The following is a 15,977-nucleotide window of genomic DNA, read 5'->3' on the forward strand; positions in this document are numbered from 1 at the left end:
CACTTCAATAATGAGCATCCACCAAATGTCCCTGTTTTTAAGAACATGACTAAAAGGGACTTTTCAAATAAATGATTCTTCATTAGCTACAATAAAACCTTTAAAATTTCATGTTTCAATTGAATATATCTACTCTGCTTTAGGCACTCAAGACTTCTAACTAAAGTAGACTAAATGTTAAAGCTGAATCTTTTTAAAAAGTGTTCTGTGGAGCTGGGTGTGGTGGTGCTAACTTGTGATTCTAGCTACTCAGGAAGCTGAGGCAGGAGGATCACAAGTTGGAGGCCAGCTAAAGAACTTAGTGAGTCCCTGGTTCTAAATAAAAAATAAAAAGAACTGGGGAAATAGATCAGTGGTAGAGTGCCTCTGGGTTCAAACACTAGTCCAAAAGAAAAGAAAGTATTCTGTTATCAACAGGAACTACCAGATTGATAGGTTTTTGAATTTTTAAGTGATTCTAGTGGAGACCAAAATATGTATGTCACTGGAAATAACAATACTCTCTAGATGTAGTTATTTTATGTTCAGCTTCTTCCTTTTCCCTATTCTTTTCCTCTATTAGTCTCTTTATCTTGGCTGCTGCTTCTTGTCTTTTTTTTTTCTCTGTCTTTCCTCCAGTTCATCTAGGCTCAGAATCCTCTTCCTTTTGGTAGACCCCTCCAAGAAGCCTGAGCTAAGAACCTGTGGGAAGGACAAGATCCAAAGCCAGGAATTTTAGGAATTTCCTGATCCTCCATGAGTTTCATTCATCCACAAAGCAGACTCTCTACAGAGAAAATATGCTTAGGTTTTCACAAAACCCTGTATCCCTGTGTGGTGGGCACTGGCAGCAAGATACTTCAATTTACTATTCATATTATGAATCTCATAGGCATGGTGTTCACTGTGTTCTAAGTTCAGCCAAAGTATTGGCATAGATAGTGCAGTCATTTTGATTCATTGCATGATCAGATCAATAAGGTAATTCAAAATAGATAATTTTTTCCTTGATTGGAAGTATACACTGTAGGATACCATTTAAAGTTTAAACAATTTTAACACAAAGCTTTCTATAAATATGTAATTCCTTTTAATACAGAGTGTTTTAGCATGATTATCTTAATGATAGATAACATTCAGAAAGTAAATTTTAAGCACCAAACACTGTGAACATTACACATATCATTTGTGATTGCCATCATATCTTAATGAAACAGAATCATGATTATCAACAACATGATATATTTTGATTTACTATGGTGATCCCTTTAGGGGTGGCTTATAAGAGGAACAGGGCTGCTTTTACCTGCAATAAATTGTATAATATACTCACCTTATTAATGTTTTTTATGCTAGATTTTTACATAGCTTTTATACTTGGGTTCAGTTAATTTGTTACATTTCAAGAGATGCTTATTTCTTAAATCATCCTAAGAGAACAAAAATGATACTGAGATCATTTTTGGTTCTCTTACAGGAAGAAAGTTTGGAAGAATTTATAATCTCACACAAATTTACAGCATTTACACTGCCTTTATTTTGGAGTAACCAGCCCTCTTGACTTTTTTTTTTTCCAAAAGGATTTTCTGAAGATTCACCATTTGCTCAAAGGATTTTCTGTCTTCCTTACTGAGCTCTTTAGAATAATCTTTACCTTCAAATAAATACATGTTTCTCTAAGAATATAAAACACAAAGCGAGAAATGTTAAGACATTGAAAAATAAGTTAATGCTATTCAAAGCAATAACTAGGTGAATAAGAAAATAGTTCATACTCTAAATGGGTCAAGACCAGCTGTGATGAAGGCATTTCATTTCCTGTTGCACCAATACTGATGAGTTTGTGTTCTATACATGTTCACTCTTCAAAGGTCAGAGCATTGGCTTAAACCCTTTTGGTTCATCCTACATGATGTGGGAATCTCTGCTGGATCCCCCTACACTGCTGAGTCTGAAATCATTCATTCATTCCACAAATATTCCCAGTGCAAATATCACTGACTTTTAAGATCCCCTAAAAAAATCTCAATGTTTTTAGTCCAAACACACTTTTAATACTCAACTCTTTTCCCCTTTTTCTATAATATTAAAAAAGGGGCAAATCTATGAGACAATAAAAAAATCACAAAAAAATAATTCCTTAGATTTATAATATTCTCTGTAGATCTCACAAAGCATCTTCATGTTTCTTACCTCAATCCTGGTATAACTAACCCCACTTATGAAAGAGGAAACTGAGATTCACACAGGGATTAAAGCATTCCTCAATTATCTCTGCTACAAAATGAACAAGTTAGGTTTTTTCTGATTCTAAGATCAGTATGCTCTTTTCAATAGATTAAGATATATAGAAAAGTAGAGAGAAAACAGGCTTGCAAATAATTATGGCAAAAACAACAAGGACAATAGTATGATTTTTTTTTCTTTCCTTAATTTTTGGATCAAACCCAGGGACTCACACATACTAGGTAAGAGTTCTAGCACTGAGTGACACTCCCAGCTGATATAGTACTCTTAATTAGCACTCTATACTATCAGAGCAATTTCACATCTATTACCACATTTGATTTTTGCAGGTGTGTAAAAGAGTAAAGAAGTCATTAAGAGCACCATTTTACAGATGAAGACACAAAGGTCCAATGAGTCTTGGTGATCTGCCAAAATCATGAATCAAGTGATAAACAGCCAGGACCAGTAACCACAGATAGGTAAGATAATGATTAAAAAGTGAAGTGTATTTAATAGCACATGTTACCAAATAATATATTTTCACAACATTATACAATCAGCTCTAAGTATATTTTTTCTAGAGAAAAAGCAAAATATTTTCATTCTCAAGAGATCAATTGCTTCAAACTTGTACCCAAATCTAACCAGCTGTAATACTAGTTGGCATTTTCTAATTAAATCAGCAGTGGGATTTCAGTGAGGCACTCTATCAACAAGTGGAAAAAATAAAGAGCTGAGATGTGTCAAATATGATCAACATATATAGCGCCATACTGCATGAAATTCTCAATTTACTATGTAAATGTGCTTTTTAAAGAACTTTAGCATTAAAGAAAAGGCAACCTTACTTTTTACTTAAATTGATTGGGCTGCTCTAACTACTATCTTTTTTTTTTTTTTTTTTTCAGTGCTGGGGATCGAACCCAGGGCCTTGACCTTACAAGGCAAGCAGTCTACCAACAGAGCTATCTCCCCAGCCCCTCTAATTACTATTTTAATGTTTATTTACATTATTTTTAATGATGCTGCATGTCTTTAGTCTGTTTCTAATAGGCAGTCAGAGCCCACAGGTCTAGACCCTCATTTGTATTCTGCGAGAGGAATCATTTACCACAAAGAGAACCAAGACACGGTCACTGAAGACAACATTCCAGATTTTAATGAAACTGGAGAATTTTCTGGCAGTTAGAGTGTCTGCAAAAATACTTGTTTTTAGGCAGGTGAAGATATACAATCATCTTTCTGAAAACACTGCAATTTTATTTTGTTCTAGCAAATAAAATTAAATTAATATAGATGACTACAGAAAAGGGTGTAAACTGGATACTAAAGTCATCAAACATAACTTAAAAATATGACCACACACATTTTTTTTTTCTCTCACCTGAAACAACTAAATGACAATAAATGGATTTCTAAAAAGCTATATGAGAAAATGGTACATTAAAAATGTTCACAACACTTTGGAAAATGAAAACCTATTAAGAAGAGCTGTGGAACCAAAACACAGGTATCCAGCTGAGGCTGACTAGAGGAGTAGAAACCCTCTCAATACTCCAAAAGCCTAGGACTCATGGTCCTTTGAGGGCACTACAAAGTGGGGAATCTGAAGGGATCCACACACCAAATAATGGGAGCACCATGAGCCCTTGGATCTCTGTCTTTTCAATTTAAACAGACAATTTTGCTGCAATGGTGTATCTTCCAAGGATAATAAAAGAGGACTTGTCTAGGGATAAAATGAATTGTCCAGTGATGTCTTCAAATCTGGGTGTCTAAAAAGTGGATTCAAAGTTCAGTCACATGGGAACAGCCAGATATATTTTCAATTTCTTGGATCAAGAAGCCTAAAGAATGTGCTCAAGAAGACAATAGGGCTGGGTAGGAAAAAGAGGTCCCAGGGAGCAGGACTTCCTATAGTAATGCATATCACCCATGCCCTAGTTTGATTTAACTGTGCCATTTGCTCATCCTAACCCCCAACTCACTTCCTTCTTCCTGCTCTCTGCTCCCTCCTCCAGCTGCAGGCAAGGCATCAGAGACCCACTGGCCATTTTTTGTCTCTCTTAGGGGGGGACTCCAGGTCTATCTCATCCATGGTGCTCCCCTTAGAAGACAGCAGTTTATCCAAGCCAAATTTGAGTATTTCACTAAAATTGAATGGAGATAACAAAATATCCAGTTAGTTCTCATGAAAACAAACATCAGGATATGGTGATCTGCTGAGTGTCTAAGTGACACCAAGCACATTCCTTCCCTTGTGAACTTTCTTCTCTCCCATGGCAGATGACTTCAACCAGGCTATTGTGGGGTTAGATGAGGAATAAGCAGAAAGGTGACAAATGATGACCAGAGCTATTGATTTTGATAATTATCTATAACTGCAAAAAAAAAATTTTTAGCCACCAATTTCTTTTATTTTGGGGGGATGGTAAGAATAAAATGATTTCCTGCATCTTCTCTAACACCTCTCACCAGTACTTTTTACAGGTACTTCCAGCAGTCCTGAGAGAAGTCAGAGACCCTGTTAGCACCTTCCTACCTCTCCCACTGTCAAAATTCTTAGAAAGAGAAGATCCCACTCAGTACCTCACTTCACAATAAGCTGACTCCTTTCCTTTGCCAACTTGCTTTCCTACCTCACTACTTTATGGACTCCACCTTGGAAAAACAATAACAATCCTGATCACCAAGGCACAAAGGCCCTTTCTTAATTTCAATCTCCCTGAATAGTCCTGTGCACTCCCTATCCTGCCCTTTCCTCTCACTCCTCCCTAGGGGATACTTTATTTCCTAAGGCTACAGGAACCACCCAGAAAGCTTAGATAGTATTACCTGGCTTTCACTTGCTACTTCCAACTTTACACCTCCCTAAGCACTATCACTTAAAAATTCTGAAACAATTGGGATCCACATGATAGGCCTTCATTTGCAGTTCACCCTTTTAGTTTTGTTTAGTTATCTCTACACCGTCTATTTTGTAACTTGAAAACTTAAAGGTATTCTGTAGCTTAAAAACACTTGAGATAAAAACTAAGGAAGAACATACCTGGATATATTTATATTTAGCCTTAGTAGATATGTGTGTGTGTGTGTGTGTGTATACACACACACACAGAGACATATACATAAATATGTATATAGATTACTTACATTTATATGTATACATATATATTTATATATATATAAACATAAAATATAAATATACATATATATAAACCAAGGCAAATGGCTTTGATATTTAGTAACCAAAACAGAAGAAAGCAAAGTGGGAATCCTCCCTTCCACTCCCTTGGACTTAAATCTCCTGGATTCCCTTGCTATTGAGCACTTACAATATGTTTTTAAGAAACTACCTTTTTTCAAAAAATGAAAAATAATATATTATAGGAATTAAGAGGGTGTAGTTGTAAGTTACAGAGTGCTTGGATTAGAGTGGCTGTGAATGATGTTTGGAAAATTTCTTAAAAATTTTAAACACATTGTCTATATCATTCTTCTATTACTCTTCTTCATAAAACAACTGGAAAAAGTACACCTCAGACAATGCTTAGCACACAGTAAGCATTCAATAAATGTTCACTACATCTATATCTGTCCCTCTCTTTCTGTTGTATTCTCCTTGCAGGATAAAGAACCTGCTTTCGTTTTTCAGGACTTCATCACTCTACACTGCTTATATTTATCAAACCAGAACCACGTCTTTTACTATTAGATTCTTTAATAATTTAAAAAATGCCCTGCTTTCTTTTGAGACAAGGTAGTGAGTTATTACCCTTGTCCTTGGAAACCAGAAATAACTCATTGTCTGGATGGGGAGGAAAAAATCATACAGAAACAGAATAAGATTTTTTGCCCTTGGCCTGGGCATAAAGTCCCACCAAGGTCCTCTCCAACAGCCAGTAGTCTATATTGACCTACAGCAGGGAGTTGTGCCTGTGCACTTCACAATGATGTGCTGGTAGACCACATCACAGGGAAACCCCTAATTGAATGCCTGGAGTTCCCTCCACTGGGGAAGAGTTTGAGCATCTGAGACCTCATCTCCTCTAACTCCCAATATGTTCACCTTCACAACAGCCCACAATAAACTCATCTTTCAAGGTTCTGTGAAGAAATGTATTTAGACATCTACAGTATATACCTACCCCTCTCTCAAGCTTTCACCTTACATTTGTAATTGCCTCTTCAATAGCATGAAAACAAAATGCGCAGCTGCCTGGCCACCATGACAGATGAGTATGCAGAACACTAAAAATATAGAAAAAGCCAGACTCCACAGTTACTCCCTAAGGTAAATAAAAACCAAGCAAACAAACAAAACCTAGGGTTCTTCTTTCAGATTCTAGTACCCAAAAAATTATAAACTTTTCCTGCAAGTCAATGATTCTGTAAAAAAAAAAAAAAAAAAAAAAAAATCACTTATCCCTGTCTGCAATGCTGATGTACAAAGATACAGGTGTATGTGAGAGAAAACTGCTATTTTTTAACCCACTCTTGGGCTTATTGTAAACTTGATAATTCTGCTTATAATACTGTGTAATTTTTCCCCTTTTGCATACCTCTTGAATTTTTTGATAGCTGGTCTTTTAAAGTCTGTTTTTTCCTGTGAACTTTTCTAAATAAAATCCCTTCCTTTCCGGAGTCTCTCTCTAATCATAATTTACATTGATTTTTACTACAAACCCTGTTGATTAAAGCCTACATTATTTTCACCTTCCTAACACTTTACCACCTATCTTCCTAATTTCTATTCTCATCATTCATTCAGGCTTAAAGCCTTAAAGTCATCTTTGAATTTGCTATCTCTCTCACTCCCTGTCTCAAAAAAAAAAAAAAAAAAAAAAAAAAAAAACCAATCAACTCCTGTCATTTCTTCTCTGCATTGTTTCCTACAGCAGACCTTCCCATAGCTACTGCCCTTGTCAGCTATTTCTTACTCATTTCATGCCTGAATCATTCCAGAATCCTAGGAGTTGATCCTCTGTATCTAATTCCTCAAAAGTACCTAGGGTACATTACAATATGGGTTCTAATTTTAGCTCAAAAGCTGCTGCTATGGAATAACTCTAAGCCTTTTTCCAAAAGAGAGCTCTCTCCAGAATCTTCCAAGTCAGGACTTGACTCCTATCTAATTTTTGTTTCCTCAAGCAAATTAACTCTAGTCTTTCATCCATATATCCTATGGTATAATTTTGAGTTCCCAGTCTTGTTCATCCTCCTCTGGGTATAGAATGAGTACTGTAAGTCACTGCATAAAGGGTCTGGGATTAAAGAGGAGGTATGGAATTAATCATTATTGATTAAGTCAAGTTCTTCTTTAAAAACCAACCACCAAAAAAAAAAAAAAAACCCAAACAAATAAATTCTCTCTGAGAGAAGTAGTGGCATACTCATTTTTAGAAACCCCAAAGATTATATCCATTATGTTAAGTTAGCTGCTCAAAGTCATACATCCAGTAAGTAATAAGGAATAATCTGAATCCAAATTTGACAGTTTAAAGCCCATTCTCTTTATTCTATTTCCTCTGCCTTTAAGTACCACACTCATTTAGCTTCTATGGCACCTTGCATGTAGTAGGTACTGAGTGGGTATGAATTAGGCTAACAAACTAATGTGTAACTGGAGACAAAGGGTGGTTAATGCTGGCACTTTTTATTTGCATTCACATCCACAGAGAGTACTGGTTATAAAACATGGGACTTTAAAAAAAAAAAAAAAAAAAACATATTTTACCCAGAGGTCAGCATCAGCCAAAGGTTTCTGGGCTTCAAGAGTAAAATGGCCTCCTATGATCATGTTGGTGAGCTGCAGTTTGGAAGCTGCTTTCCTATAAACTAATTCTTCCACAGTGTCTTGGCCAATCAGTCAAAAGAAAAGTCAAGTGAGAGCAGTGTGCTATGAGTCTGCAAAGCTGGGGGGAAAAGCATGCCAGAAAAATACAGCAAAAAGGAAGCAGAACCAAAGACCATATTAAGAAAACAATTCAAAGGACATTGCTCATTTTGACCTGAGCATTTTTTAGAGCAATCTGACCTCAACTTCTCTCTGAACCTTTCCCGAAAGAATGATGAAGTGACCACAACTGGGGCTTCATTTATAGCCAAGGACAACCCCTGTCAGGAATGTTATCCTGAGGTCAAAGGGTAGTTCCACAACCTCTTAACCCCATTTTTTTTCTTTTCATGGTACTGGGAAGCAAATCCAGGGGAGCATTACCAATGAGTTATTTCCCTCACATTTCATTAAAAAAATGTTTTATTTTTATTCATTTACTTGAATTTTTGGTAGACATTGATGGACCATTAGTTTATTCATTTATTTATATGCAGTGCTAAGAATTCAACCCACTGCCTCACACATGCTAGGCAAGTGCTCTCCCAGTGAGCCACAATCCCAGCCCCAAAATATTTTATTTTGAGACAAGGTTTTAGTAAGTTGCCAAGGCTGGCCCTGAACTTGCCATCCTCCTGCCTCAGCCTCCCAAGTTACTATGATTACAGGTATGTGCCACCATACCAGCTTTAACTCCATTTTTAAATTGAGTTATGTTGTAACTAAAGCCTAAAAGTTTCTTCTAATCATTTTGCAATTTAACTGTTCTTTTTAACAAAGTGAGACTGAATTTATCATGTGACCCACTGAACATGACTCTGCAAGTCAGTGCCAAAATGGGGTTAAACCCAGTGGTTGGCTGGGGAGATAGCTCAGTTGGTAAAGTGATCACCTTGCAAGCACAGGACCCAGGGTTTGATCCCCAGCACCACAAAAAAAAAAAAAAAAAAAAAAAAAAAAGAAAAAAACAGTGATTCTCAACTTCCAGTGTGACACTGTTGTCAGGACTACATTCTTCACCTTCCTCCCCAGACCAGAACTACAAGTCCACAGAGCAGAAAAATAAAGATGTCTAACTCACTCACTTGTTCTGGACAATTCAGTGAGCTCTGGCAGCTGCTTGTAAGTTATTTCGAGGATTAAAATCACTGTCAACAAAAATAACAGTATCTGCTGCTGTTAAGTTCATGCCAATTCCACCTGAAAACCATGATCAGCAACATACAAATAAGAAACTGGAAAACAGACACAAGGCTATACTCGCTCATACTGAACACCTGAAATCAGTCCAACTGAGTGGTTTCCTCTTTCACGCTGACATCTCTGTCCCCAACTCTGGAGCCCTGGAATGGTCAAATGTGCCACCTCACCTCATGTTGCCTGACCTGGGAAAATTAATTATAACAGAATGAGAGGTAAGGGGCAGAAAAGGATGCTTAATTTAATGCTGTGAAGCCATGTTTGAAAACCTTGATTTGATTTTGCTTACAAAAATCTGTGAATAAGGACACAAGCTCTTTCAGAAAACAGCTCCATAAATAAGAGGTCTGGGGTCTGCCATTGTGGCTCAGTGACAGAGTGCTCATCTAGCATGTGTGAGTCACTGGGATTAATCCTCAGCACCTCATTAAAATAAACAAAATAAAGATATTGTCTGTTATGGTTTAGATGTGATGTCCCCCAAAAGCTTATATATGAGACAATGCAAGAAGGTTTGGAGGAGAAAAGATTGGATTATAGATTTGGCCTAAAAAGTGAGTAAATCCCTAATGGGATTAACCGATTAGTAATTAGAGGCAAGTGTGGTGTGGCTGAAGGAACATGTTCATTGGGGGCATAGATATGGGGTATATAGTTTATATATGGAAATTGGAGTCTCTCTCTGCTTTCTGATCATGATGTGTGCTGCTTCTCTCTGCCACACTCTCTCATCATGATATTCAGCCTCACCTTAAGCCCCAAGGAATGAAGCCAGCCTTCTATGGACTAAGACCTCTGAAACAATAAGCCCTCAAATAAACTTATCTCCTATATAGTTGTTCAGGTCAGGTCTTTTAGTAACATTGGCAAAAAAGCTGAATAAAGTAGTGTCCATCTACAACTAAAATATGTATTTAAAAAAAGGAGAGGTCTGCAATGTGCATTAAGAAAAGCACTTAAACATACTTGCAAGCTACAAGATAGGAACACCCTGACACCAGTTAATGAGAACATGGAATAATACATGCCTCTGACTAGAGAAAACTTGAATGTGTCTTCCTGAATTGGTTTCCACATTAATTAAACACAATGTCATAAAATTAATTCAAGGCAGAAACACTCAATGCAACAACTTTCTGGTCTTTATTCAGTGGTGCGGAAAAAGGGTCAAGGAAGTACCTTGGGTTACAGGAATTTAGAGTACTCTGAAGGCAAATTACAGCATTCCCTTTGATTAATGTGAAAACTAGTACAGAGCAGACTATTCTTCCCAGGTTTGTTACAGCTCACTGCTGAAACAAGCCTAAAAAGCACTTGTTCCAAGAGTTGAATGAAGTGTTCTTCTTCCTAAGGACTACTGACTCCCAGTTGGATATCAAGAAAAGTCAGGGAGGAATGTTCTCATTTAAAGACTTCATATAAAATTAATGTTGGAAAAAAAGAAATAATAATGACTGATTACTGAGAGATGCTAAATTATATCCAATAATGACAGTTATACTTCTACTTTACTATTCACCAAGCATTGTTCAAAAAGGTTTACATAAATTAACTTTTAACCCTCACAACTCTGCATCCTTTCCAGTATAATTCTCATTTTGAAGATGCTGAAATGGAAACACAGCTAGATTAAGGGACTTATTTGAAGTTGCACGACTAGAAGATGAGAGTCAGGACTGCAGCCAATATTTAAGAATCTGTGGTTATTACTCTTGGGTTTGAGACAGGATTCTACCATGTTGCCCTCACTGGCCTTGAACTCCTGGGCTCACACCATCCTTCTGCCTCAGCCTCCTGAGTAACTGGGACTGTAGGCATGCACTACTGCACTTGGCTCCAGAAACTTTTTATCCACTATATCCTACTACTACCTAGGTAATAATTTTACTTAAAAATGTGTCCCATAAAAATTATCTTCCTCTTGGGGTGAAGTTGGCTAGTGCAGCCCTTCTTCACTAAGGGGAATACTTTAAACTGTATTTAGTTGTTTGGGACATAGTCATAAGCTATCACTGCCACCTGCTGGCAATATGTGGTAATAAACTCACCTCTTGAAAGTTGGAAACCCATTAAATGAAAATGCTGCATAACTATAGCAAAAACGTGATAACAAATATGATAATCAGTGTTTGGAAAGGTTAACATCCAGGACTGCTTCAGATCCTAGATAATCTACTAAGGCCTCCAGGGAGATTAATGGAAAAGCAGAGGTTTCTTTCTAATTTTAGATGATTCAAATATCTACTCTCTAAATATGAATAAAACAAATGGAATTCCTTTCCCAACATGATGATGCATTTGACCAGATCCTTCAAGTTTTCCCTAAGACTAACCATGAGACAACTGAATGAATGGCTCTGATGCAGGGTGTGGAACATGACCTTGGAAGAGATTGAGGCCAAAGGAGTCTGATTATATCTTATTATTGAGTTTATTAGACAGAAAGACATACACAGGAGAAATAATCTCCTTATACTCAAGGATTATATCTAACACTTCTTTTATATACCCATATGGAACAAAGCACTTAATAAATGCTTTAAAAATAAGTCTGAACTTTCTTTTTATAAATATATTAATCTCTCCTTCATCAAGGACACACATCCTTTTTGTATTCCTATAAGTATTCCATATGAATTAATGTCTATAAAAATAGGAAAATGAGACTCAGATTATGAATTCAAAATTGATTTAAGGTCTATTAGATTCAGGATGTAAGGAAAATTCCATCTCCCATAACTGATTTCAAGTTATTTAATAGTATATGAGAGCACCCCATAACTGACAAAGCACCTCAGATGTCATATGATATTTATAATTTAAGTCATATAGAAAATTTAATAATAATTACAAATAGCTGGCAGTTTCACTATGATCATATTTTAATAACAAAATATTTGTTAAACTTTACAACACTATTCCAGGGGTACTCATGGAGGAGGGGCAACTAGCAACAAGATTATCTTATTTTCCAAACTCACAGCTGGGAAGGAGAGCTGCCTCCACTGAACATAAATAAAACTTCCTCAAAATTACAAAAAAAAAACAAAAAATCACAGGTCAAAGCAGATCAGAATTACTTTCTAATAAGCTCAGGTTCCAGCCTCACTTCTTTGTGACATTATAGCTTAGATAGGTTGGACAGAAAAGAGCTCCAATGTAGAAGTCCAGTACTGTACTATGTCAACTGCCTTGATTCCCTCCTTTTATTATACCCCTTGGCAATAACCTCACCTTTCAGAGAATTATGAAAAATGCACCAATGCTTGGGATGTAAAAGTACTACACCAGTCCTTTTTTGTCTGCTTTCATCAATATTATGTGGCTTTTCTGCCCTGGTACTTAGAAGAAAAATAAAAAATGGGCTGCTGTCCAAAGTTCTTTATAGCCAGGTGTCTCTCTTTTCCTCTCATGGAACCATTCACATGCTCACAGCCGTAGCCTTTAATAGACAAGAACAACAACAAACAGAGCTTAACTCTTTTCGAGGACTCTTCAGGAAATAAAAAAGTCAAGTCATTCCTAAGCCAAATGCCTATATTGTCCTTTCCATATCCAGGCATGAACCTACTTTAAATAAATCCCATGGGAAAAATCTAAATTTAGGGAGACAATACATCACTTTACCAAAACAAACAAACAAACAAACAAACAAAAAAACTCAGCATAACACTCTATCTTGGGTTTTTAAAACACAACCAGCCAAATTTTTGGCACCTAAAACAGTTAATATTCAGTTTTGATTATTCCTAGGCAACCCTAAATATCCACCCTCTATGGCAGTTTCTATTTGCCAAGATAAAATCCTTAACTAGTCAAGCAGTAATACAAACACTTAGGAGCCTGCCTGATTACCCAGCATCTGCTTTTCAATGAAGCTTTTGAGCTCTCCACTTACCACCATGCATCAGGTCAGGAAAGGGAATTATAAACTTAACATGTTTTGACAGTGGAGATTCCTCAATGTGCCAATGGCATTTCTGCAAGTTTCCAGGTTACTGAAGTACTTGGGGGGCATCAAGTGGATCTGAGAGACCACTCTGAACTAAATTTTAAAACTCTTATTTCTGTAGCTGATAATCTACCAAAGGCTCAAAACTCATGCACTGTTTAAGCTTTTTCCCATTATCGCACATCAATTTTATTACATATAAAACAGAGTTCTCAGGTAATTGCCTACATTCCCTATTGTCCATAGAAATAATTGGTCTTACCTTCCCCTGCATGATTTGTGGGATCTCTATACTATCAATATTCATTTTCTTACTAATCCTGAATAAGTACACAAGTGTTGAGCTGAATGTTGCAAGACGCTGAAAGTTTCTGTCACTGAAACTCAACTTATCATATTTTTGAAGCTACTCAACATTTTCACATCTGCTTCACTTAGTGCTGTCCCCTCTCCTCATCTTCTTTTGGTTCTGAATAATGTTTTTACACTTTCTTCCTCTGTAACATTCCCACACCCCTTATTATTCATCATGGACCTATTTGATCATTAAATCTAAAAATGTCTTTAGTAATGTAGTGACCCAGGGGAGTCACCTCTGTAATCCATATAGTCTTGGAGAATATCCAACATCTGGGTTATTTGGGAGAAAAGTAAATCTCAATGGCCTCTGGCAAGGAAAAGAAAAGGAGAAACTAGTAGTATTTAAGGTGAGTTACCCTCACACAAAATTTATCAAAGAATACAATTTTATAAGTAAGTCAAATGCTAAAGTAGAAATATAAGTGTCACATAACTTTCTCAGAAACTCTACATAGTTTACTAAGAATACAAAGTGCCTCCACATGTAGTTGTATCCTTCACAGCAATTTTAAAGCTATAGTGGAGATATTCTCAGGGCACATGTGAATTCACCAGAAACTATGGAAACCCTAAAGCAACCAAGGAGCCTATTTCTGGAATGTCACTTCACTCATTGAAAATAAATATAAGCTTTCACTTTAATAGTGAAATAAATAAACACATGAAGAGTAAATGGCAAGATTCACTTATGTGTGTACCCCTTCCCCAAGATCCTGAAGAGCTGTGGTCAGCTATCTACTGCTATTCCCCACTTGGGGGTGTAAGTCATTATCTAGAAAAGTCTGAGAAGCATCACTTTAGAGAAGCAATTCCCCATGATACATGACGAAACTTGCATACAGATAGTGAAAAGAAAAAAGAATTCAAAATAATGCATTAAGAACAAAATCAAGCTGAGAGCTCCTTGTTATCAGACATTGTTTTAAAATTTGCCTGAACAAAGAATTAGAGTGTTGACAAAACAATATTCTTTTTTAAGAAAATGAACTTAATTTAAGCTTACCACAAAGATAATATCAAGTGTGAGGGAGAACTCCTGCCAGATTCTAGCCCAAATTGTTGGGAAAGCATTGAGCTTACAAAGGTGAGTACTTCAATTCTTATCTCATCTCTGACATTTGCTAGCTATATGACTTTGGACAAGACATTTCTGGGTCTGGGACATTAAAAACTTGGATGGAGGGTATTTATGGGCTCTTCTCCATCTCTAACACACTTACAGTTGATATGTCAAAGAAAATTAAGGACAGTAATACATGCAATTATTTAACTTGCAAACGATTGGAAATTTTTGCCAAATATGAAGTTTTAGGTCAGTTCAGGCCACACCTGAGACAGTCATCCTAAAGGGACAACTTTGAAATTCTGGTCTTCTGATACCCAGCTCACATTTCAGGAAAGACTATTCTAAGTACCCCTTGAGTTTAAATCAAACCCCACAGGTTAACAAGAATAAGTGCTTACTGAGTCTTTATTATGTGTCAATTTAACACAAAGTACAAGCAGGCAATTATAAAAGAAATGCTCAATGCTGACTCTGTCCTTTTGGCTCTAAAAAATATAGCTGGACTGATCAGGTGAACATACACTGATCAACCAGGCAGTAGATTAAGGTAGGGCTTGCCAAGTGCTGGAGAGGGATCCTAAATACTTTAGGAATTCAGGAAAGAAAGACTAATGATGGGGAAGAGTGGGGTGGAATGAGATGGAATAGGGTGGGTGTATAATTTTAGAGAAAGTTGACACTGAATTAGGGTCTTGTAAAAGAGGAAAACTTGAATCAGTCTCATGAAATAAGTAAGTTCCTCATTAATTAGGTTTTAAACAGTCACCAGCTGAGAGAAGTACATATATCTATACCTGGAATGCAGGAAATCCAGCAGCTTATCGAGCAAGTGAAGTTTCCCACTAGCCTCAATCAGGTGGTCCCCAACTTCAAAAGGCTCTGGCTGTAAGCTTGGAAAAGAAAGGACCCATTCCCAATCACATGCCCTGACTCAGGGCAAACTTCTTGAATAGAAAAGTCAATAGGTAGGCAACAGCAAGAGAACCCTTGCTCCTTTTAATTCATTATGTCCCTTAGTCACATCTATTTGAGGCACTTTATAACTATTTGCTTATGTCACTATCTCAGTGCAGCTTAACACCAATTTCAGAGCCTGGCACATCCAAAAAGCCTAATAAATACTTGCCTAGGAATCAAACCCCCTCTTTAAGAAACTGAGGCAAAGGGAAATGCCAAAGGTCAAGAAGATCCAAATATAAAATGCTAAGGCTCTCACTCTAGAAAAGGAATTAAGAAACAGTCTTAGGTGTATGTAAGTGATTCTCAAGGTATGGGGTGGCAGTCAGAATATTCTGGAAGGGATCATTACTTGGGAGTTTTCTCTTAGTTGGGGAACAACTGCCCCTGAGGCTACT

The 15,977-nt window shown here is 36.7% G+C and overlaps 1 protein-coding gene and 1 pseudogene across 2 annotated transcripts in view; both read right to left on the bottom strand.

Annotated features, from left to right (window-relative positions):
- The window catches only part of LOC306646623 (zinc finger protein 610-like), an 827,359-nt gene that overhangs the window by 318,612 nt on the left and 492,770 nt on the right, over nucleotides 1-15,977 (bottom strand). The gene's annotated exons all lie outside the window — the stretch shown is intronic.
- The window catches only part of LOC306646449 (chromodomain-helicase-DNA-binding protein 1-like), a 46,275-nt pseudogene continuing 30,603 nt past the window's right edge, over nucleotides 306-15,977 (bottom strand). Inside the window, exons 9-16 of the transcript in view lie at nucleotides 15,417-15,505; nucleotides 13,790-13,863; nucleotides 12,533-12,686; nucleotides 9,130-9,244; nucleotides 7,941-8,078; nucleotides 4,180-4,358; nucleotides 1,507-1,655; nucleotides 306-681 (exon numbers count right to left, since the gene is read on the bottom strand). The product of the transcript in view is annotated as a chromodomain-helicase-DNA-binding protein 1-like (transcript). The remainder of the gene's footprint in view (nucleotides 682-1,506; nucleotides 1,656-4,179; nucleotides 4,359-7,940; nucleotides 8,079-9,129; nucleotides 9,245-12,532; nucleotides 12,687-13,789; nucleotides 13,864-15,416; nucleotides 15,506-15,977) is intronic.

The sequence above is a fragment of the Sciurus vulgaris genome (genome assembly GCF_902686455.1).
Source record: "Sciurus vulgaris genome assembly, chromosome: 16".
Lineage (NCBI taxonomy): Eukaryota > Metazoa > Chordata > Mammalia > Rodentia > Sciuridae > Sciurus > Sciurus vulgaris.